We start from the raw sequence: 23398 nt of genomic DNA, 5'->3' as shown, positions 1-23398 counted from the left end.
CCCTGAGGTGAAAGTCGAGACTTGGCAGGAGAGCTGGCTTTGTTGGGCTGTAAATGTGAACCAGCAGGGCAGGGGAGCTGTGACAGTTAACAGCGGCTATAAACAACACTGGTGGGTCACGGCTGCCACCTAGAGCCAGAAGTCAGCCCTTGCAAGTTGTTTACTGGTTATTTCCCAGCCAGAGGACCTATTGAGGGTCTATGACCGGGGTTAGGGCGGGGTATAATTACTTCAAAATCAGGCTTTTGATATTATATTCAAATTAGCTTATTATACATACAGTCTCAGAGCCAAATCGACCAAATGAAGGGAAAGGGTAATCATTCCACAACCTTAAACTGTGTCGCATTTCAAACCTCTAGGGTACTGTGAATTTGATAGTTAGATGGTACATGGATGGATGGATGGATGGATGGATGGATGGATGGATGGATGGATGGATGGATGGATGGATGGATGGATGGGTGGATGGACGGGTGGACAGATGGACAGATAGACAGAGAGAGAGAGAGACAGACAGACAGATATGTAGAGAGATAAACCAGTTGCCACCAAGTCCGTTCCAACTCATGTGCTTACACAGGGTTTTTAATGGCTGTGATCTTTTGGAAGCAGATAGCTGGGCCTTTCTTCTGTAATACCTCTTGGTAGACTCCAACCTTCAACCTTTCAGTTAACAGCTGAGCACATTAACTGTTTGCACCACCTAGGGCTCTGGATAGATAGATGGATGGATGGATGGAGAGATTGATAGACAGATAATAGATACATAGATGATAGATACATAGATAGATGGTAGAAAGATTTTTAAACCTTTTTATTGTTGAAAATATACACAGCAAAACATACACTAATTCACCAATTTCTACATGTATGATTCAGTGATGTTGATGACATTCTTCAAGTTGTGCAACCATTCGCATCCTCCTTTTCTGAATTGTTCTTCCCCCATTACACTCCTTGCCCCCTAAGCTTCCTAGCTGACTTTCCAAGATGCTGTTGTCAATTTGATCCCTTATATACAGTTCTTCAAAAGAGCACGATGCTCAAGGCAGATGCTTAAGGGTTTCTATGAGTCTGAATTGATTTGATGGCACACAACAATGACAACATTGTTCGGTTTAAAGAAGACTTTAGGGGATAGCTTTGGTTTAAGTTTTTTTAGTAATATTTTATTGCGTGTTAGGTTCCCATTCAACAATTTCTACACAAACTGTTCAGTGACATTGGTTACATTCGTCACAGTGCATGAACATTTTCATTATTTCTGTTCTGGTTGTTCCATTTCCATTAATCTAGTTTCCCTGCCCCGTTACATTCTCATTTTTGTTTTAACGTAATTATTGACCATTTGGTCTCATATAGGTGATTTTTTAAAAAAGGAGCATAGTACTTACAGTTAATATTCATTATTTTTGAGCCAATTTGTTATTTAGCTATAAAGTGACCTCGAGGGTTAGTTTTGGTTCAAGGCTTGAAGAGTATCTCCGGGTGATGGTCTCAGGGAGTCCTCCAGTCTCAACCAGTTCAGTTGGCCTGGTTTTATTTACTTATTTTAGGAATTTCCAATTCTGTTTCACATTTTTCTCCCATTCCATCAGGGTCCATCTATTGTAGCCCTGATTAGAATGGTTGGTAGTGGTAGCCAGGCACCATCTAGTTCTTCTGGTCTCAGGGTAGATGAGACCATGGTTCATGTAGACTATTTGTCCTATAGACTAGTTTCTTCTTGAGTCTTTGATGTTCTTTTCTCTCTTTTGCTCCAGATGAGTAGAGACCAGTAGTTGTTTCTTAGATGTCCACTTGTAAGCTTTTAAGACCCCAGACACTACTTATCAAACGAGGATGTAGAACATGACTTTATGAACTGTATTATGCCAGTTGACCAAGTTTTCCCACAAGATTATAGTCCTAATCCTTCAAAGCCAGAAATGCAATCCCACGAGGTGTTTGGTTATGTCTAAGAAGTATCCATAACTGTGTGCTATATATATGTGGCCCAAGGTTTAAAGATTATCTCAAGGCAAGAGTTTTAGGGGTTCATCCAGCCTCAATGGCTCCAGAAGTCTGGATTCCATGAGAATTTGAAATTCTGTTCCACAATTTCCTCCCTTTTGCTCAGCATTCTTCTATAGACTCTTTGATCAAAAGGTTTAGTAACGGTAGCTAGACACCATCCAGTTCTTCCAGTCTTATGGCACAGGAGGCATTTGTTCATGGAGGCAATTAGGCTCACATTCCATTTCCTCCTCTTATTCCTGGCTCTCCCTTTTCCTCCACTGCTCCAGGCAAATAAAGACCAATTGTTGTACCTTGGAATACATAGATACTTTTACAAATAAATCCTGTAATGATAATATTTATGATTCAGAGTTCTGGCAAGAAACAAATAGTAAACTCCAAAGGAGTGATTGGGGAAAGTTTAATGAAGGGCTATTCACAAAGGTGTAGGAAGGGACTAAGGGAAACCAACAAGGTCCAGGGAAGCCCACCAAGGTTAGCAACTGCAGGACGCAGCTCCACCCATAGACCTGACAGGGCAAGGTGCCAGAGAGGTTACCAGGACCCCACAGGAGCTGTCTTGTAGGAAAGTGCCGCTTGACAGAGGCTGTGGCCCCACGTTCTGTGCCTTGGTTGGGTTTTCCAGAAGCACTCCCTAAGATCAGGATTCATTATAAGTGATTTATCAGGGAAGTGCTCCCAGGGGAGACAGGAAATGGAGTGGGGAAAGCTGGACAGAAAAGGGGAGGAGGCCAGGCAGGGTGCAATTTCAGGCGAAGTCCTGCGGAGGGCAGTGTTAGTTGGATCCCCTAAAGGAACTCTGGTGTGAACTAAGATCTGACTGGAGGCAAGGGAGCTTGGCAGGGGCTTGGCATTGATACGTCAGGTCATTTGCAGGGGGTGGGTGACAGTGGGGCACTGCTGACTTTCTAAAAGTTCGGTTATGGCAAAGTGTCTGCGGTGGATTGACAGCAGACCCTTAGGAAGCTAAGGCGTTGGGGATCAGAAGGGCGCACTGAAGGGCCAGTTGACAAGCTCCCATCGAGGCAATTCTGACTCATGGTGACACCATGTGAATCAGAATAGATCTGTGCTCCATAGTGTTTTCAGTGGTTGATTTTCTGGAAGAGGGCCACGTCTGGTGGACTTGAACCTCCAGCCTTTCTGTTAGCAGCCCAGTGCATTAACTGTTATGTCACCCAGGGACTCTGACTGAAAAGCAAGTGCACTGAAAAAACAGTAGAAAGGGATTCATGGAGGCTGGGTGAAGCAAGGACAGTATCTGCTTCAAATGGCAATGGGGGCCAGTGAGGTGGGTGGCCAGTTTACTCCTCCAGGAAAAGGACACTGAGATGATCCTGGAGTTTATTGCGGGGGGGTGGGGCCAGGGCAATGCCTATGAAAGATAAAGGAGGACAAGTAGTTTTGGGCAGGGAGAGGCTCAGACCACAGTTGGATCTGAGTCTCAGGTAACTCACAGAGAGCTACAGAGCAAAGATTGCCCGTTACAGGAAACTTGCACTGGGTGGAAGTGATCAGGCCCTAGGACCCCCTGCTGATTGTAGTCCTTGTAGCTGAGTGGCCAGTTATTTCTGAAGGGAGGTCCATGCAGAGCACGCCGCAGCTGCCACACTTGATGAAAATTAGGTATTGGGTTCTCCCCCTCCACAGCCTTCCCTGCGTACACAAAGAACCTGCCCGTAAGGGGTGCAGACTGAGGGACAGAGAGAAAAAAACAGGGTGCTGTGGCTCTTGTGAGCACATGGATCCAGCCGTGCCTGAAACTGGTACTATCATTGCTTTTTTTTTTTTTTTTTTTTGCTGTAGAAGCCAATGAATACCCTTTTTGCTTAAGCGTAAGCCATTCTGAATTTGGTTTCCCATTTCAGAAAAGCAAGATTCCTGACTGATACTCTCCTTGAGCCTCACTTTCCTGATCTGCAAACTGGGGCCCATGGTGCCACCTCGCAGGGTTTGGAGAGAAACAATGGCAATGTAAAGGCCAAGGCACAGAGCAGGCGCCCAGTAAGTGGTAGTTAATACTGTGAAAGGAAAAGGCAAAGGAGGCAAAGCAAAGTGTGGGAGGCCTCTGGAAGCCCCTCAGTGTCCAGGGCAGGCTCGTGGGCGGGGTTCAGTGCTCAGTGAAGGTGGTGCCTGGCTTGGACTGTCCGGAGTTCCCTGGCTGCAAAGGAGGCTGGCCGCTTGAGGCACTCTGGTTTACCTCTATTGAGTGCTCCCTGACCCCTTCTTTATTAGCTATGCAAGAGGACAAGAAAAGTCCTCTTTCAGGCGGAAGATGAGGCTTCTCACTCTCTTTCTCTTTACCTAGACAGTTCTTTGTTTCTGTTTTTGTTGCTATTAATCCTAGACTATACCTTTTTGGAAATATGTAAATTTTGTAGCAAAGTAAAAAGAATACACATGAAATGATCGCATTTGCAGCTTTGTGATAATTTCAGAGCATTGCAGGGTGGGGCAGGGAGAGAGAAGAACAAAGATCTCTAAGGTATAACTCCCGAGCTATTTTCATTTTTCTGTGAGAAATGAAAGTTTTTATACAATTAAAAGATTTGCTGAGCTTCCCACGGCTCTTCTTCCTCCAAAAATGTAAAAGCCGGAAATGGCTCCTGGTAGAGGATTTATGCTCCGAATGTTAAAACAGAGACAGGAATAGTGGTGGAGCTTCTGTGTCTCATTTCCTCCAGCCTCCCCAAGGAAGCGCACGTCCTAATTACCAGAGATAACAAAAAGTGGCCTTGAATAGCCATTTTGGTTCATCAAGCACATAATACCTGTTATTAAAGAAGCCCCTGCCTGGTCTAATTGCATATTGTGGGACTAACGTACCTACAGCCACTTTAACAGCATGCATGAAAGATTCTGAGTAAAATTAGGAATAGCATCAAAAGCCAGTGAAAAGCAGACCCCTTTGGCATCTGCCCTGGTTCTTGTTTTCTTTGTCTTTAAGTCTAGGCTGGACAAGGTGACTTCTATTACTCCTTCACATTTTTCTCAGGGTCAGTGGGACCCCAAAGCTCCATCTCTTATGTCATGTCCCCTCTTAAGCCCTCCCCCGTATGCCCTGGTAGAATTAGTTATTGCTTCCTCTCGGTACCTGTGGTAGCCGGCATCCAAGATGGCCCCCAATGATCCCTGCTTCCTGGGACATATGCCACATAGAATAAGGCTGACCTGTGTAACTGGTAGAATATTACAGGAACGACAGAATGTAACTTCTGAAGTTATGCCTTAAGAAACTCATGGATACTTCCTTGTCCCTTGGATCACCTGCTCTGGGGAAGGCCAACTGCCATGTCATACAGACACTCAAGCAGTCTCATAGAGAGGCCCACATGGTGAGGAACAGAGGCTTCCTGCCATCAGTCACTGTAGTGGTTTTAAAATATGTCCAACAATTCTTTGACATTCTACCCTTCAGGAGGTAGAACTTAATTCCTCTTCCCTTAGGTGTGGGCTGGTCATGGAGACTCACTTCTAATGGATAAAAAAAACCTGTTGCTGTCAAGTTGATTCTGACAGCAACCCGATAGGACAGAGTAGAACTGCCCCATAGGGTTTCCAAGGAGCAGCTGGTGGATTTGAACTGTTGACCTTTTGGTTAGCAGCCAAGCTCTTAACCACTTCTCCACCAGGGCTCCTCTAATGGATAGATTATAGCGAATGTGATGAGTTGTGACTTCTGAGAAGAGGTTGTGAAAGGAATTGCAACTTTACCCTTGCTGTCTCTCCTGGACCATTTGACCTAGCAGGGGCCAGCTGACAGGTTGTGTGGACACTCCAGCCTCCCTGTGGAGGACCCCACCAGAGGAGGAAAGGAGGCCTCCAGCCAACAGCAAAGTTAGTGAGCTATCTCAGAAGTGGCTCCTCCAGCTCCAGTCAAGCCCTCAGATGACTGCGGTCCTGGCTAATGGCTTGCTTGCAGCCTCCTCATGGGAGCCTCGTGTGCCAGAGCCAATCAGCTAAGCTGCTCCCAAATTTATAGTAATTTAAACCGTTAATCAAGCCTTTAAAAATATGTTTTAATATTATTAGCTAAATTTTATTTGAGGAGCCTTGGTGGTGCAGTGGTTAAGCACTTGGCTGCTAACAACAACAAAAAAAGGTTGGCGGTTTGAACCTACCAGCCACTCCATGGTAGAAAGCTGTGGCAGTCTGCTTCCGTAAACAGCCTTGGAAACCCCATGGGGCAGTTCTATTCTATCCTATAGGGTCGCCATGAGTCGAAATTGACTTGATGGTAGTAGGTTTGGTTTTAGTTATTTTATTTATTTTTTACACTAATATGACTTGTTTTTGCTTTTTTGGGGGGTGGGGGTTAAGAAAAGCCAAAATTGGTGGTCAAGAGCTAAGACCATATTGTGTTGTTTGTGAAGATGTATTGGCTAACGAAGCAATGAAACCATCAAAACTTAAATGACATTACATAAAAGACATAAAGAAATAAATTCAAAACAAAAACAATCTTTTAAAAGAAAGATTATTGAATGAAAAAGCCAACAGAAAATAAAATAGTTTGATAGTTCCTTAAAAAGTTAAACATAGATCCAGAATTTCCACTGCTAGGCATATACTCAAGAGAAATGAATATATATGCCCACACAAACACTTGTATATGGGTGGTCATAGCAGCATTATTCGTAGTAGACAAGAGTGAAAGAAAAAAAATTTTTTTTTTTCTTTAAGGGGGGGAAAAACAAATAAAAACCAAATGTCCATCAACCGATGAATGGCTAAACAAAATGTGGCATGTTCACACTGTTATCAGTTGAATTATGTCCCCCTAAAAATGTGTGTCAACTTGGCTAGGCCAGGATTCCCAGTGTTGTGTGGTTGTCCTCCATTTTGTGATTTAATCATCTTATGTGTTGTATATCCTAACCTCTATCATGTTAACAACGCAGCACAAGAGGCAGTTTTGTTAATGAGGCAGGACATAATCTATAGGATTAGGCTGTATCTTGAGTCAATCTCTTACGAGATGTAAAAGAGAGAAGTGAACAGAGAGGAGAGTGACCACCTACCACCAAAAAAGGAGATCAGGGAGCAGAGTGCATCCTTTGGACCTGGGGTTCCTGCACGGAGAAGCTCCTAGACCAGGCGAAGATTGATGACAAGGACCTTCCCCCAGAACCAACAAAGAGAGAAAGCCTTCTCCTGAAGCTGATACCCAGAATTTGACTTCTAGCCTCCTAGACCATGACAGAATAAATTTGTTTGTTACAGCCAACCACTTTTGGTATTTCTGTTATAGCAACACTAGATAACTAAGACAAATAAGATGAAATATTATTCCACCGTGAAAAGAATGAAACACTGACACGTGTTACAATGTGGATAGCCCCTGAAAACATTACGTTGAGTCAAACAAATCAGACACAAAAGGCAACATACTGTATGATTCCATTTATATTAAATGTCCAGAATAGGCAAATACACAGGGACAGAAAGTAGATTAGTGGTTGCCAAAGGCTGGGGGGAGGGGAATGGACAGTGACTGCTAATGGGTATGAAGTTCCTTTTGGGAGTGATAAAAATGTTCTCAATTAGACAGTTGTGATGGTTGCACAATTCTTTGAATATAGTAAAACCACTGAACAGTCACTTTAAATGGTACATGAATTAAATCTCAATAAAGCTGTTATAAAAAACACTTTAAATTTTATTATATGGGAATTATATCTCAATAAAGCTGTCATTTAAAAAAGCCACCAGAAGCAGACATTAAATAATTTCCATATAAACATTACTGCTTTTCCTACTTCTTATAAAATAGCACACTAGATTGCTAAGACAAAAATAATTGTATACAATTGTCATGCCATTGCTGAAAAACTGCATCAAAGATATTTGCTTGGAAATATTGGGTGAATCTGTACCAAAAAAGGTCAGATACTATTAGCCAGTGACACTATAGCCTGACATAGTCAGGGACTGGCTAACAGGACAAATAAAGCTAGTAAAGTATTTTTTCATTGCAGCTTGGTAAGTGATTATTGCTAAAACGTGCAATTTAAACGTGATTGTTGTTGTTAGGTACCATCAAGTTGGTTCCAACTCATGGTGACCCTATGTACAACAGAACAAAAAACTGCCTGGTCCTGTGCCATCCTCATGATCATTATTATGCCTTGAGCCCATTGTTGCAGCCACAGTGTCAATCCATCTCTTTGAGGGTCTTCCTTTTTTCCATTGACTCTCCACTTTACCAAGCATGATGTCCCTCTCCAGGGACTGGTCCCTCCTGATAACATGTCCAAAGTATGTGAGACCCAGTCTCCACATCCTCACTTTTAAGGAGCATTCTGGCTGTACTTCTTCCAAGACGGATTTCTTTGTTCTTTTGGCAGTCCATGGTATATTCATGGTATATAAACATGATAGTGATATGAAAAAAAAATTTTTCCCACTTCTTTGGCTGCCAACACAACTAGCTCTAAAGTGGATGCAACCATGAAAGACTGCATTGTCAACAAATGCGGTTTAGAGTTTAAGAACTCTGTAAAACTGTGCCTAGATGACGCAGTTGCAACAGGAAAACTCTCTGGAGTAGTTGACCAGATTACAGAACAAGGATCAGAATGTGAATCAAACAATGATTCCTTCATTAAGAAAGTCATACTATGAAAAAAATGCCAGCTGAAGTAAATAGTGCACTCAGGGAATACAGTAAAAACTGTGTACTATGGAAAAATGAATGCATTAGATTTGAGATTATTCTTTTTATTAGGTGATAATATGGAGGCTGATCATAAGCAACTGTTATTATATGCTTTGGTAGCTGGTAGTTAGTCTCCAAGGACTGCCCCCTAACGAACTAGGCCTCTGGTACATGTGACTTTGTGTAGTTGTCTCTTACAGTGGATATGGCGTGGCTCTGTGTTACCAGTAGAATGCAGTGGAAGTGAGATTGTGTGACTTTTGAGGCCAGGACATAAAAGCCTTGCATCTTCCACCTTGGTCTCTGAGAACACTCTGGAGCCCTGAGTCACCACATCAGAGATTTGACTATCCTACTGGAGGGACTATGTGGAGAGGCCCTAAGTCTATGTGGGGAGGAGAGGAGTTCAGTTGATCCCAGCATTCTCACCACCTCTGCCAAGGTACTGAGCATATGAGTGAATTTGGCTTGGACCTTTCAGCTCAGCCCAGCATCCAGATAAATACTGGTGAGTGACCTCAGTCAATGCCATGTGGAGCAGAAGAATCACCCAGCCAAGCCTTTCCTGATAGTAAATTGTGAGATAAAATAAAATTGTTGTTTTTAGCTACCAAGAAAGTAGTGCCAAGACTTCATACCACCAAGAGAGTAGTGCCAGGAGCAGATTGTGTCCTTTGGACCCAGGGTTCCTGCACTGAGAAGCTCCTTGTCCTGGGAAGACTGATGACAAGAACCTTCCTCCAAAGCCAACAGAGAGAGGAAGCCTTCCCCTGGAGCTGGCACCCTGAATTTGGACTTCTAGTCTCCTAGACTGTGAGAGAATAAATTTCTGTTTGTTACAGCCATCCACTTGTGGTATCTCTGTTATAGCAGCCCTGGATAACAAAAACAGAATTTGGTACCAGGAGACTGGGCTGCTGCTCTAACAGATACCTAAAATGTGGAAGCAATTTTCAAACTGTGAGTGGGTAGAGGCTGGAAGAGTTTTAAAGTGCCTAATAGTAAAAGCCCAATGTGTCTGTTAGTTTTTCATACTGTGGTGGCTTGCATGTTGCTGAGATGCTGGAAGCTATGCCATTGGTACTTCAAATACCAACCAGGTCCCCCATGATAGACAGGTTTCTACAGAGCTTCCAGACTAAGACAGATTAGGAAGAAGGACCCAACGGTCTACTTCTGCAAAAAATTAGCCAGAGAAATCTTTATGAATAGCAGCTGAACATTGCCTGATATAGTGCCGGAAGACAAGCCCCTCAGGTTGGAAGGCACTCAAAAATATGACAGGGGAAGAGCAGCCTCCTCAAAGTAGAGTCGACTTTAATGATGGGAATGGAGTCAAGCTTTCAGAATCTCCATTTGGTGTTGTGGCATGACTGAAAATGAAAAGAAACAGCTACAAACATCCATTAATAGTGAGAATGTGGAATGTACGAGATAGGAATCTAGGAAAATTGGAAATCGCCAAAAATGAAATGGACCACATAAAGATTGACATTCTAGGCATTGTTATTGTTGTTGCTAGATATTGTCAAGTCAGTTCCAATTCACAGCGACCCTATGCACAACAGAACGAAACAATGCCTAGTCCTGCACCATTCTCACAATTGTTGCTACGCTTGAGCCCATTGTTGCAGCCACTGTGTCAATCCACCTAGCTGAGGGTCTTCCTCTTTTCCGCTGACTCTGTACTTTACCAAGCATGATGTCCTTCTCCAGGGACTGATCCTTCCTGACAACATGTCCAAAGTATGTAAGACACAGTCTCTCCATCCTTGCTTCTAAGGAGCGTTCTGGTTATTCTTCTTCCAAGACAGATTTGCTCATTCTTTTGGCAGTCCATGGTACATTCAATATTCTTCACCAACACCACTATTCAAAGGTGTCAATTCTTCAGGCTTCCTTATTTGTTGTCAGGCTTTTACATGTATATGAGGCGACTAAAAATACCATGGCTTGAATCAGGTGCACCTTAGTCTTCAAGGTGACATTTTGCTTTTCAACACTTTAAAGAGGTCCTTTGCAGCCGATTTGCCCAATGCAATGCGTCTTTTGATTTCTTGACTGCTGCTTCCATGGCTGTTGATTGTGGATCCAAGTAAAATGAAATCCTTGACAACTTCAATCTTTTCTCCGTTTATCATGATATTGCTTATTGGTCCAGTTGTGAGGATTTTTTGTTTTCTTTATGTTGATGTGTAATCCATACTGAAGGCTGTAGTCTTTGATCTTCATCAGTAAGTGCTTCAAGTCCTTTTCACTTTCAGCAAGAAAGATTGTATCATCTGCATATCACAGGTTAGTCGTCTACCAATCCTGATGCCATGTTCTTCTTCGTCTAGTCCAGCTTCTCAGATTATTTGCTCAGCATACGTATTGAATAAGTATGGTGAAAGGATGCACACATTTCCTGACTTTAAACCATGCAGTATCCCTTTGTTCTGTCTGAACAACTGCCTCGATCTATGACAGGTTTCTCATGAGCACAATTAAGTGTTCTGGAATTTCCATTCTTCAAAACGTTATCCATAATTTGTTATGATCAACACAGTCAAATGTCTTTGCATAGTCAATAAAATACATGTAAAACATCTTTCTGGTATTCTCTGCTTTCAGCCAGGATCCATCTGACATCAGCAAGGATATCCGTGGTTCCATGTCTTCTTCTGAATTGGCCTGAATGTCTGGGAGTTCCCTGTGATATACTGCTGCAGCGCTTTTGAATGATCTTCAGCAAAATTTTGCTTGTATGTGATATTAATGATATCGTTGGATAATTTCCTCATTCGGTTGGTTCACCTTTCTTGGGAGTAGCCATAAATATGGATCTTTTCCAGTCAGTTGGCCAGGTAGCTGTCTTCCAAATTTCTTGGCAAAGACAATTGAGGACTCAACATCTTAATTGGTATTCCATCGATTTCCGGAGCCTTGATTTTCGCCAATGTGTGCAGGACAGCCTGGACTTCTTCCTTCAGTACCATCGGTTCCTGACCATGTCATCTCCTGAAATGGCTGAACGTCAACCAATTCTTTTAGTATGACTCTGCGTATTCCTTCCATCTTCTTTTGATGCTTCCTGCATCATTTAATATTTCCCCATAGAATCCTTCACTATTGCAACTCAAGGCTTGAGTTTTTTCTCCAATTCTTTCAGCTTGAGAAATGTCAAGCGGGTTCTTCCCTTTTGGTTTTCTAATCTTCAGCTCTTTGCACATGTCAGTATAATACTTTGCCTTCCTGAGCCGTGCTTTGAAATCTTCTGTTCAGTTCTCTACTTCATCATTTCTTCCTTTTGCTTTAGCTACTCGACATTCAAGAACAAGTTTCAGAGTCTCTTCTGAGATCCATTGTGGTCTTTTCTTTCTTTCCTGTCTTTTCAATGACCTCTTGCTTTCTTCATATGATGTCCTTCCACAACTTGTCTGGTCTTCTGTTATTAGTGTTCAAGGCGTCAAATCTATTCTTTTTTTTATAATTTTTATTGTGCTTTAAGTGAAAATTTACAAATGAAGTCAGTCTCTCACACAAAAACCCATATACACCTTACTGAAAAAAAAAAAAACCATATACACCTTGCTACACACTCCCAGTTACTCTCTCCCTCCACTCTCTCTTTTTGTGTCCATTTTGCCAGCTTCTAATCCCTTTCACCCTCTCATCTCCCCTCCAGGCAGGAGACGCCAACATACTCTCATGTGTCCACCTGATCCAAGAAGCTCACTCCTCACCAGCATCCCTCTCCAGCCCATTGTCCAGTCCAATCCATGTCTGAAGAGTTGGATTCGGCAATGGTTCCTGTCCTGGGCCAACAGAAGGTCTGGCGGCCATGACCACCGGGGTCCTTCTAGTCTCAGTCGGAACACTAAGTCTGGTCTTATGGGAATTTGGGGTCTGCATCCCACTGATCTCCTGCTCCCTCAGGGGTTCTATGTTGTGTTCCCTGTCAGGGCGGTCATTGGGTTGTAGCCAGGCACCGTCCAGTTCTTCTGGTTTCAGGATGATGTAGTTGGTTCATGTGGCCCTGTCTCTTGGGCTCGTAATCACCTTGTGTCCTTGGTGTTCTTCATTCTCCTTTGATCCAGGTGGGTTGAGACCAATTCATGCATCTTAGATGGCTGCTTGCTAGCGTTTAACACCCCAGACGCCACTCTTCAAAGTGGGATGCAGCATGTTTTCTTAATAGATTTTATTATGCCAATTGACTTAGATGTCCCCTGAAACCATGGTCCCCAGACCCCTGCCCCTGCTACGCTGGCCTTTGAAGCATTCAGTTTATTCAGGAAACTTCTTTGCTTTTGGTTTAGTCCAATTGTGCTGACCTCCCCTGTATTGTGTGCTGTCTTCCTGTTCACCTAAAGTAGTTCTTATGTACTATCTAATTAGTGAATGCCCTCTCCCACCCGCCGTCCCTTCCGCCTCGCGTAACCACAAAAGAATGTTTTCTTCTCAGTTTAAACTATTTCTCAAGTTCTTATAATAGTGGTCTTATACAATGTTTGTCCTTTTGCAACTGACTGATTTCACTCACTATATCAGACAATGTTCCGCTGCTATTCATAAGGTTTTCACCGGCTAATGCTTTTCAGAAGTAGACTGCCAGGTCCTTCTTCCTAGTCTGTCTTAGTCTAGAAGCTCACCTGAAGCCTGTCCTACGTGCGTGACCCTGCTGGTATCTGAATACCGGTGGCATAGCTTCCAGCATCACAGCAACACAGAAGCCCCCACGGTACAACAAACTGACAGACACATGGGGCATGGCACTCAAAAGATGACTGGGGAAGAGCTGCCTCCTCAAAGTAGAGTCGACCTTAATGACATGGATGGAGTAAAGCTTTCGGGACCTTCATTTGCTGATGTGGCACGACTCAAAATGAGAAGAAACAGCTGCAAACATCCACTAATTATCGGAACCTGGAATGTATGAAGCATGAATCTAAGAAAATTGGAAATCGTCAAAAATTAAATGGAACGCATAGGCATTAGTGAGCTGAAATGGACTGGTTCTGGCCATTCTGAATCGGACAATCATATAGTCTACTATGCTGGGAATGACAACTCAAAGAGGAATGGTGTTGCATTCATTGTCAAAAACAACATTTCAAGATCTATCCTGAAGTACAACGCTGTCGGTGATAGGATAATATCCATATGCCTACAAGGAAGACCAGTTAATATGACTATTATTCAAATTTACGCACCAATCTCTAGGGCCAAAGATGAAGAAATAGAAGATTTTTATCAGCTGCTGCAGTCTGAAATTGATTGAACATGCAATCAAGACACATTGATAATTACTGGTGATTGGAATGAGAAAGTTGGAAAACAAAGAAGGATCAGTAGTTGGAAAATATGGCTTTGGTGATAGAAACAATGCTGGAGATTGAATGAGAGAATTTTGCAAGACCAATGACTTCTCCATTGCAAATACCTTCTTCCACCAACGTAAACGGCGACTATACACATGGACTTCGCCAGATGGAACACACAGAAATCAAATTGACTACATCTGTGGAAAGAGACGATGGAAAAGCTCAATATCCTCAGTCAGAACAAGGCCAGGGGCCGACTGTGGAACAGACCATCAATTGCTCATATGCAAGTTCAAGCTGAAACTGAAGAAAATTAGAGCAAGTCCACAAGAGCCAAAATATGACCTTGACTATATCCCACCTGAATTTAGAGACCACCTCAAGAATAGATTTGATGCATTGAACACTAGTGATCGCACACCAGACGAGTTGTGGAATGACATCAAGGACATCATCTATGAAGAAAGCAAGAGGTCACTGAAAGGACAGGAAAGAAAGAAAAGACCAAGATGGATGTCGGAGGAGACTCTGAAACTTGCTCTTGAGCGTCGAGCAGCTAAGCAAAAGGAAGAACTGATGAAGTAAAAGAACTGAACAGAAGATTTCAAAGGGCCTCTCAAGAAGACAAAGAAAAGTATTATAATGACATGTGCAAAGAGCTGGAGATGGAAGATGAAAAGGGAAGAACACACTTGGCGTTTCTCAAGCTGAAAGAACTGAAAAAAAATTCAAGCCTCGAGTTGCAATAGTGAAGGATTCTATGGGGAAAATATTAAACGATGCAGGAAGCATCAAAAGAAGATGGAAGGAATACACAGAGTCATTACACCAAAAAGAATTAGTCGATATTCAAACATTTCAAGAGGTGGCATATGATCAGGAACTGATGGTACTGAAGGAAGAAGTCCAAGCTGCTCTGAAGGCATTGCCGAAAAACAAGGCTCCAGGAATTGATGGAATATCAGTTGAGATGTTTCAACAAACAGATGCAGCGCTGGAGGTGCTCACTCGTCTATGCCAAGAAATGTGGAAGACAGCTTCCTGGCCAACTGACTGGAAGAGATCCATATTTATCCCTATCCCAAGAAAGGTGAACCAACTGAATGTGGAAATTATAGAACAATATCATTAATATCACACGCAAGCAAAATTTTGCTGAAGATCATTCAAAAACGGCTGCAGCAATACATCAACAGGAAACTGCCAGAAATTCAGGCTGGTTTCAGAGGAGAACGTAGAACCAGGGATATCATTGCTGATGTCAGATGGATCCTGGCTGAAAGAAGAGACTACCAGAAAGATGTTTACCTGTGTTTTATTGACTATGCAAAGGCATTCGACTATGTGGATCATAACAAGTTATGGATAACACTGCGAAGAATGGGAATTCCAGAACACTTAATTGTGCTCATGAGGAACCTTTTCGTAGATCGAGAGGCAGTTGTTCAGACAGAACAAGGGGATACTGATTGGTTTAAAGTCAGGAAAGGTGTAGTTCAGGGTTGTATTCTTTCACCATACCTATTTAATCTGTATGCTGAACAAATAATACGAGAAGCTGGACCATATGAAAAAGAACAGGGCATCAGGATTGGAGGGAGACTCATTAACAGCCTGCGTTATGCAGATGATACAACCTTGCTTGCTGAAAGTGAAGAGGACTTGAAGCACTTTCTAATGAGGATCAAAGCCCACAGCCTTCAGTATGGATTACGCCTCAACATAAAGAAAACAAAAATCCTCACAACTGGGCCAATAAGCAACATCACGATAAAAGGAGAAAAGATTGAAGTTGTCAAGGATTTCATTTTACCTGGATCCAGAATCAACAGCCACGGAAGCAGCAGTCAAGAAATCAAGAGATGCGTTGCATTGGGCAAACTGGCTGCAAAGAACCTCTTCAAAGTGTTGAAGAGCAAGGATGTTACCCTGAAGACTAAGGTGCACCTGACCCAAGCCATGGTATTTTCAATCACATTATATGGATGTGAAAGCTGAACAATGAATAAGGAAGGCCGAAGAAGAGTTGACGCCTTTGAATCGTGGTGTTGCCAAAGAATATTGAATATACCATGGGCTGCCAAAAGAATGAACAAATCTGTCTTGGAAGAAGTGCGGCCAGAGTGCTCCTTAGAGGCAAGGATGGTGAGACTGCGTCTTGCATATTTTGGACACATTGTCAGGAGGGATCAGTCCCTGGAGAAGGACATCATGCTTGGCAGACTACAGGGTCAGTGGAAAAGAGGAAGACCCTCAACAACGTGGACTGACACAGTGGCTGCAACAATGAGCTCAAGCATAACAACGATTGTAAGGAAGGACCAGGACTAGGCAGTGTTTTGTTCTGTTGTGCACAGGGTCGCTATGAGTCGGAATCGACTGGATGGCACCTAACAGCAACAACAATTTCACTCAGCATAATGCCTTCCAGTTTCCTCCATGTTATGAAATGTTTCACAGATTCCTCACTGTTCTTTATTGATGGGTAGTATTCCATTGTGTGAATATACCATAATTTATTTATCCATTCACCCGTTGATGGGCACCCTGGTTGCTTCCATCTTTTTGCTATTGGAAACAGTGCTGCAATAAACATGGGTGTGCATATATGTGTTCATGTAAAGGCTCTTATTTCTCTAGGATATATTCCAAGGAGTGGGATTGCTGGATTGTAAGGCAGCTCTATTACTAGCTTTTTAATGAAGCACCAATTCGATTTCCAAAGTGGTTGTACCATTTGACATTCTCACCAGCAGTGTAGAAGTGTTCCAATCTCTCCACAGCCTCTCCAACATTTCTTCTTTTGTGTTTTTTGGATTAATGCCAGCCTTGTTGGAGTGAGATGAAATCTCATTGTAGTTTTGATCTGCATTTCTCTAATGGGTAATGATCGTGAACATTTCCTCATGTATCTGTTAGCTACCTGAATGTCTTCTTTAGTGAAGTGTCTATTCATATCTTTTGCCCATTTTTTAATTGGGTTATTTGTTTTTTTGCAGTTGAGTTTTTGCAGTATCACGTAGATTTTAGAGATCAGGCGCTGATCAGAAATATCATAGCTTAAAACTTTTTCCCAGTCTGTAGGTAGTCTTTTTACTCTTTTGGTGAAGTCTTTGGATGAGCATAGGTGTTTGATTTTTAGGAGCTCCCAGTTAGCTAGTTTTTCTTCCACATTCTTTATAATGTTTTGTATACTGTTTATGCCATGTATTAGGGCTCCTAATGTTGTCCCTATTTTTTCTTCCATGATCTTTATCGTTTTAGATTTTAGATTTAGGTCTTTGATCCATTTTGTTAGTTTTTGTGGATGGAGTGAGGTATGGGTCTTGTTTCATATTTTTGCAGATGAATATCCAGTTATGGCAGCAGCATTTGTTAAAAAGACTGTCTTTTCCACGTTTAACTGTTTTGGGGCCTTTGTCAAACATCAGCTGCTCATATGTGGATGGATTTATGTCTGGATTCTCAATTTTGTTCCATTGGTCCATGTTTCTGTTGTTATACGAGTACCAGGCTATTTTGACTACTGTGGCGGTATGATAGGTTCTAAAATCAGGTAAAGTAAGGCCTCCCACTTTGTTCTTCCTTTTCAGTAATGCCTTATTTATCCGGGGCCTCTTTCCCTTCCGTATGAAGTTGGTGATTTGTTTCTCCATCTCATTAAAAAGTGTCGTTGGGATTTGGGGGATTTGGATCAGAATTCCATTAAATGTATAGATCGCTTTTGGTAGAATGGACGTTTTTATAATGTTAAGTCTTCCTATCCATGAGCAAGGTATGTTCTTCCACTTATGTAAGTCTCTTTTGGTTTCTTGCAGAAGTGTACTGTAGTTTTCTTTGTATAAGTCTTTTACATCTCTGGTAAGATTTATTTCTAAGTATTTTATCTTCTTGGGGGCTACTGTAAATTGCATTGATTTGGTAATTTCCTCCTTGATGTTCTTTTTGTTGATGTAGAGGAATGCAACTGATTTTTGTATGTTTATCTTGTATCCCGATACTCTGCTGAACTCTTCTATTAGTTTCAGTAGTGTCCTGGATGATTCCTTAGGGTTTTCTGTGTACAAGATCATGTCATCTGCAAAGAGAGATATTTTTACTTCTTCCTCGCCAATCTGGATGCCCTTTATTTCTTTATCTAGCCTAATTGCTCTGGCTAGGACTTCCAGCACAACGTTGAATAAGAGTGGTGATAAAGGGCATCCATATCTGGTTCCTGATCTCCATGTGAATGGAATGCTTTCAGGCTCTCTCCATTTAGGGTGATGTTGGCTGTTGGCTTTGTATAAATGTCCTTTATTATGTTCAGGAATTTTCCTTCTATTCCTATTTTGCTGAGAGTTTTTATCATGAACGGGTGTTGAATTTCGTCAAATGCCTTTTCCACATCAATTGATAAAATCATGTGATTCTTCTCTTTTGTTTTATTTATGTGGTGGATTAATTGTTTTTCTAATGTTGAACCATCCGTGCATACCTGGTATGAATCCCACTTGGTCATGGTGAATAATTTTTTTGATATATTGTTGAGTTCTATTGGCTAGAATTTTGTTGAGGATTTTTGCATCTACATTCATGAGGGATATAGGTCTATAATTTTCTTTTCTTGTGGTGTGTTTACCTGGTTTTGGTATCAGGGATATGCTGGCTTCATAGAATGAGTTTGGTAGTATTCCGTCCTTTTCTATGCTCTGAAATACCTTTAGTAGTAGTGGTGTTAACTCTTCTCTGAAAGTTTGATAGAACTCTGCAGTGAAGCCGTCTGGACCAGGGCTTTTATTTTGCTGGGAATTTTTTGATTACCTTTTCAATCTCTTCTTTTGTTGTCGGTCTATTTAGTTGTTCTACCTGTTTGTGTTAGTTTAGGTAGGTAGTGTGTTTCTAGGAACTCATCCATTTCTTCTAGGTTCTCAAATTTGTTTGAGTATAGTTTTTCATAGTAATCTGATATGATTCTTTTAATTTCAGTTGGTCTGTTGTAATATCGCCCATCTCATTTCTTATTTGGGTTATTTGCTTCCTCTCCTCATTTTCTTTTGTCAGTTTGGCCAGTGGTTTATAATTTTGTTGATTTTTAAAAAAAATAAGCTTTTGGTCTTGTTAATTCTTTCAACTGTTTTTCTGTTTTCTATTTCATTTAGTTCAGCTCTAATTTTTATTATTTGTTTTCTTCTGGTACCTGTGGGTTTCTTTTTTGCTCTCTTTCTATTTGTTCAAGTTGTAGGGATAATTCTTTGATTTTGGCCCTTTCTTCTTTTTGGATGTGTGCATTTATTGATATAAATTGGCCTCTGAGCACCGCTTTTGCTGTGTCCCAAAGGTTCTGCTAGGAAGTGTTTTCATTCTCATTGGATTCTCTGAATTTCTTTATTCCATCCTTAATGTCTTCTATAATCTAGTCTTTTTTGAGCAGGGTATTGTTCAGTTTCCAAGTGTTTGATTTCTTTTCTCTGCTTTTCCTGTTATTGATTTCCACTTTTATGGCCTTATGGTCAGAGAAGATGGTTTTTAATATTTCAATGCTTTAGATTCTGCTAAGGCTTCCTTTATGACCTAATATGTGGTGTATTCCAGAGAATGTTCCATGTGCACTAGAAAAGAAAGTATACTTGGTTGCTATTGGGTGGAGTGTCCTGTATATGTCTACGAGGTCAAGTTGGCTGATCGTGGCATTTAGGTCTTCTGTATCTTTATTGAGCTTCTTTGTTGATGTCTTGTCCTTCACCGAAAGTGGTGTGTTGAAGTCTGCTACTATTATTGTGGAGGTGTCTATCTCACTTTTCAATGCTGATAGAGTTTGTTTTATGTATCTTGCAGCCCTGTCATTGGGTGCATAAATATTTAATATGGTTATATCTTCTTGGTGTATTGTCCCTTTAATCATTATGTAGTGTCCTTCCTTATCCTTTCTGATGGATTTAACTTTAAAGTCTACTTTGTCAGAAATTAATATTGCCACTCCTGCTCTTTTTTGATTGTTGTTTGCTTGATAAATTTTTTTTCATCCTTTGAGTTTAGTTTGTTTGTGTCTCTAACTCTAAGGTGTGTCTCTTGCAGGCAGCATATAGATGGATCTTGTTTTTTAATCCATTCTGCCACTCTCTGCCTCTCTATTGGTGCATTTAGTCCTTTTACATTCAGGGTAATTATGGATAGGTATGAATTTAGTGCTATCATTTTGATGTCTTTTTTTGTGTGTTGATAGTTTCTTTTTCCCACTTGATTTGATGTGCTGAGTAGATTTTCTTTATATATTGTCTTTTTCTCATATTTGTTGTTGTTGATTTTGTTTCTGCTGAGTCTGTATTTTTCCCTTGTATTTTATTTTGATGAGTAGGATAGTTTGTCTCCTTTGTGGTTACCTTATTATTTACCCCTATTTTTCTAAATTTATAACTAACTTTTATTTGTTTGTATTGCCGTATCATCCTCTCCATATGGAAGGTGTATGATTACATTTCTGAGTCCCTTTTTATTATTTTAATGTTGTCTTCTTTTATATAATAACATCACTGTTACCCTGTTTTTGGCTTTTTTTTTTTTTTAATAATCTTGCTTTGTTTTTTGGATTTCCCTGTCTGGGTTGACTTCTAGTTGCTCTGCCCAGTGTTCTAGTCTTGGGTTGATACCTGATATTATTGATTTTCTAACCAAAGAACTGCCTTTAGTATTTCTAATAATTTTGTTTGGTTTTTACAAATTCCCTCAACTTGTGTTTATCTGGAAATATCTTAACTTCGCCTTCATATTTAAGAGACAGTTTTGATGGATATATGATTCTTGGCAGGCAATTTTTTTCCTTCAATTTTTTAAATATGTCATCCCATTGCCTTCTTGCCTGCATGGTTTCTGCTGAGTAGTCCAAGCTTACTCTTATTGGCTCTCCTTTGTAGGTGACTTTTCGTTTATCCCTAGCTGCTCTTATAATTCTCTCTTTATCTTTGGTTTTGGCAAGTTTGATTATAACATGTCTTGGTGACTTTCTTTTAACATCTACCTTATGTGGAGTTTGATGAGCATCTTGGATAGATATCTTCTCAACTTTCATGAATCAGGGAAGTTTTCTGCTGACAAATCTTAAACAATTCTCTCTGTATTTTCTGTTATCCCTCCCTGTTCTGGTACTCCAATCATTCGTCGGTTATTTCTCTTGATAGAGTCCCACATGATTCTTAAGATTTGTTCATTTTTTTAAATTCTTTTATCTGATTTTTCTTCAAATATATTAGTGCCAAGTGATTTATCTTTGAGTTCAGAAATTCTAGCTTCTACTTGCTCAATTCTGCTCCTCTGACTTTCTATTGCGTTACTTAATTCTGTAATTTTATTGTTAATCTTCTGAATTTCTGATTGCTGTCTGTCTATGGATTTTTCCAGCTTATTAAACTTTTCATTATGTTCCTGAACAATCTTTCTAATTTCTTCAGTTGCTTTATCTGTGTGTTCCTTGGCTTGTTCTGCGTATTGCCTCATTTCCTTCCTGATGTCTTGAAGGATCTGTATATTAAACTTTTGTATTCTGCATCTGGTAATTCCAGGAATGCACTTTCATCTAGAAGATCCCTGGATTCTTTGTTTTAAGAGCCTTTTGAGGTGATCATAATCTGTTTCTTTATGTGGCTTGATACTGACTGTTGTCTTCGAGCCATTTATTAGTTATTGTATTAGTTTATGCTTGCTTACTGTGTCGGAATTGACTCAACGGCACTGGGTACTGTGTCGTAGCCGCTTGCTTTGTTTTGTTTTGGTATACCCCTATGGGCTGCTGGAGTGAGCTAGCTTGATTATTTTCACCTTTGGAGCTCTGGTGTCCTGTCCCCAGCTGGCTAGAGCTGTTATCAGGTATATCAGTCTAGGAGTCCATTCGGTTTTCTTGTATGAATTCAGCTCAGGTTTCCAGGTAGCTGATCATCAAGTCTGTGGTACAGGCTCTGTCGTACAGTCTTAGAGGGGCAGGGGTGATTGGCATATAAACTGGTATCTGATTGCAGCAGGGGGTCACGCTCTGAACAAGGCAGGGGTCTGAGAGCTGACCCCCAAGTGTCTCTGAGGAAAACGCATCTCTGTTCCCTAGAACATGCTGGTGGGTGGGTACTGCAGAGGGACCATGGGGACCTAAAGTCTTTTTTTGTAAGGACTGGGAGGTACCAGTTATCTTTGGACCCCTGTTGCGGGTGACTGGGTACCTGAGTGGAGCTCTGAGTCCTTAGGTCCCTGATGTGGGTAGGTGAGGACCTTGTTTAATGGGCAAAGCAATGTCAAATGTCAAACATCCACCTCTCCACCACACAGCTGAAATGGTTGGAGTTTGGCAACAAGGGCCTATTCTCCTGAAATAGCCCCATACAGGTCCATGCAGAAGGGAAAGTTGCTCAGGGTCCACGGACGGTTTATGCCTAGACAGGAGTCGCTTCTGCCCTGAGCTCCCCTGGTTAGTGGAGCTAGCAAATTATCTTTTTCCCTCACCTGTAAATTTTTTCCTTCCCCAAGGCCAGGAGGATGGCTCTAGGTGCTCACCAGGGTCTATCTCAGGCCCAGGGATTCAGCCGCTGAAGCCGGCTTCGGGGTGGGGGGGCGGTGAGGTAAAATATACACAAGTACTTAGGTTTTGTCGAGAGCGCCGCTCTCCTCAGGTTTTGGAGGTGTGAGTAGGCTGTTTGGCTGGCTGGTTCTCCCTGAGGCAACTGTAGACGAACGGTAGGACTAGCCCCCCCCCCCCCCGCCGCTGCTGCTGCTGCTGCCCTCACCACCACCACAGCTCCGGGAATGGTGCCTGGGGGCTCCCCGTGATTCATGTCCGGTAACTCCTCTCCACTTGTGAACGTCCTGCCCCTCAGTTTGTTGTCTAAGCTTGCCTTTGATGCTCAGGGCTCCCAGCTTGTCACAGATATACTCATTTCACTTGTTTTTTCAGGTCTTTGTCGTAAAGAGGGCTAGTCGGAAACGTCTGTCTATTCTGCCATCTTGGCTCTGCCTCAAATCTGTTCTTGAGGTGGTCTCTAAATTCAGATGGGGTATACTCAAGGTTGTACTTTCCCTCTGGTGGACTTGTTCTAATTTTCTCCAGTTTCAACTTGAACTTGCATATTAGCAATTGATGGTCTGATGTGCAGTCGGCCCCTGGCTTTGTTCTGACTGATGATATCAAGCTTTTCCATTGTCTGTTTTTTCTCTTTCAGCTCACTAATGCCCAGGATATCTATCTTTATGTGTTCCATCTCCTTTGTGGTGACTTCCAATTTTCCTAGATTTGTACTTTATACATTCCAGGTTCCAACTATTAATGGACGTTTCCAGCTGTTTCTTCTCCTTTTGAGTCATGCCACATCAGCAAATGAAGGTCCCCAAAGTTTGACTCCATCCATGCCATTAAGGTTGACTCTTTGAGGAGGCCGCTCTTCCCCAGTCGCAT

This window comes from Loxodonta africana, chromosome 21 (genome assembly GCF_030014295.1).
Source record: "Loxodonta africana isolate mLoxAfr1 chromosome 21, mLoxAfr1.hap2, whole genome shotgun sequence".
Classification (NCBI taxonomy): Eukaryota; Metazoa; Chordata; class Mammalia; order Proboscidea; family Elephantidae; genus Loxodonta; species Loxodonta africana.
This window is presented reverse-complemented; position numbering follows the sequence as displayed.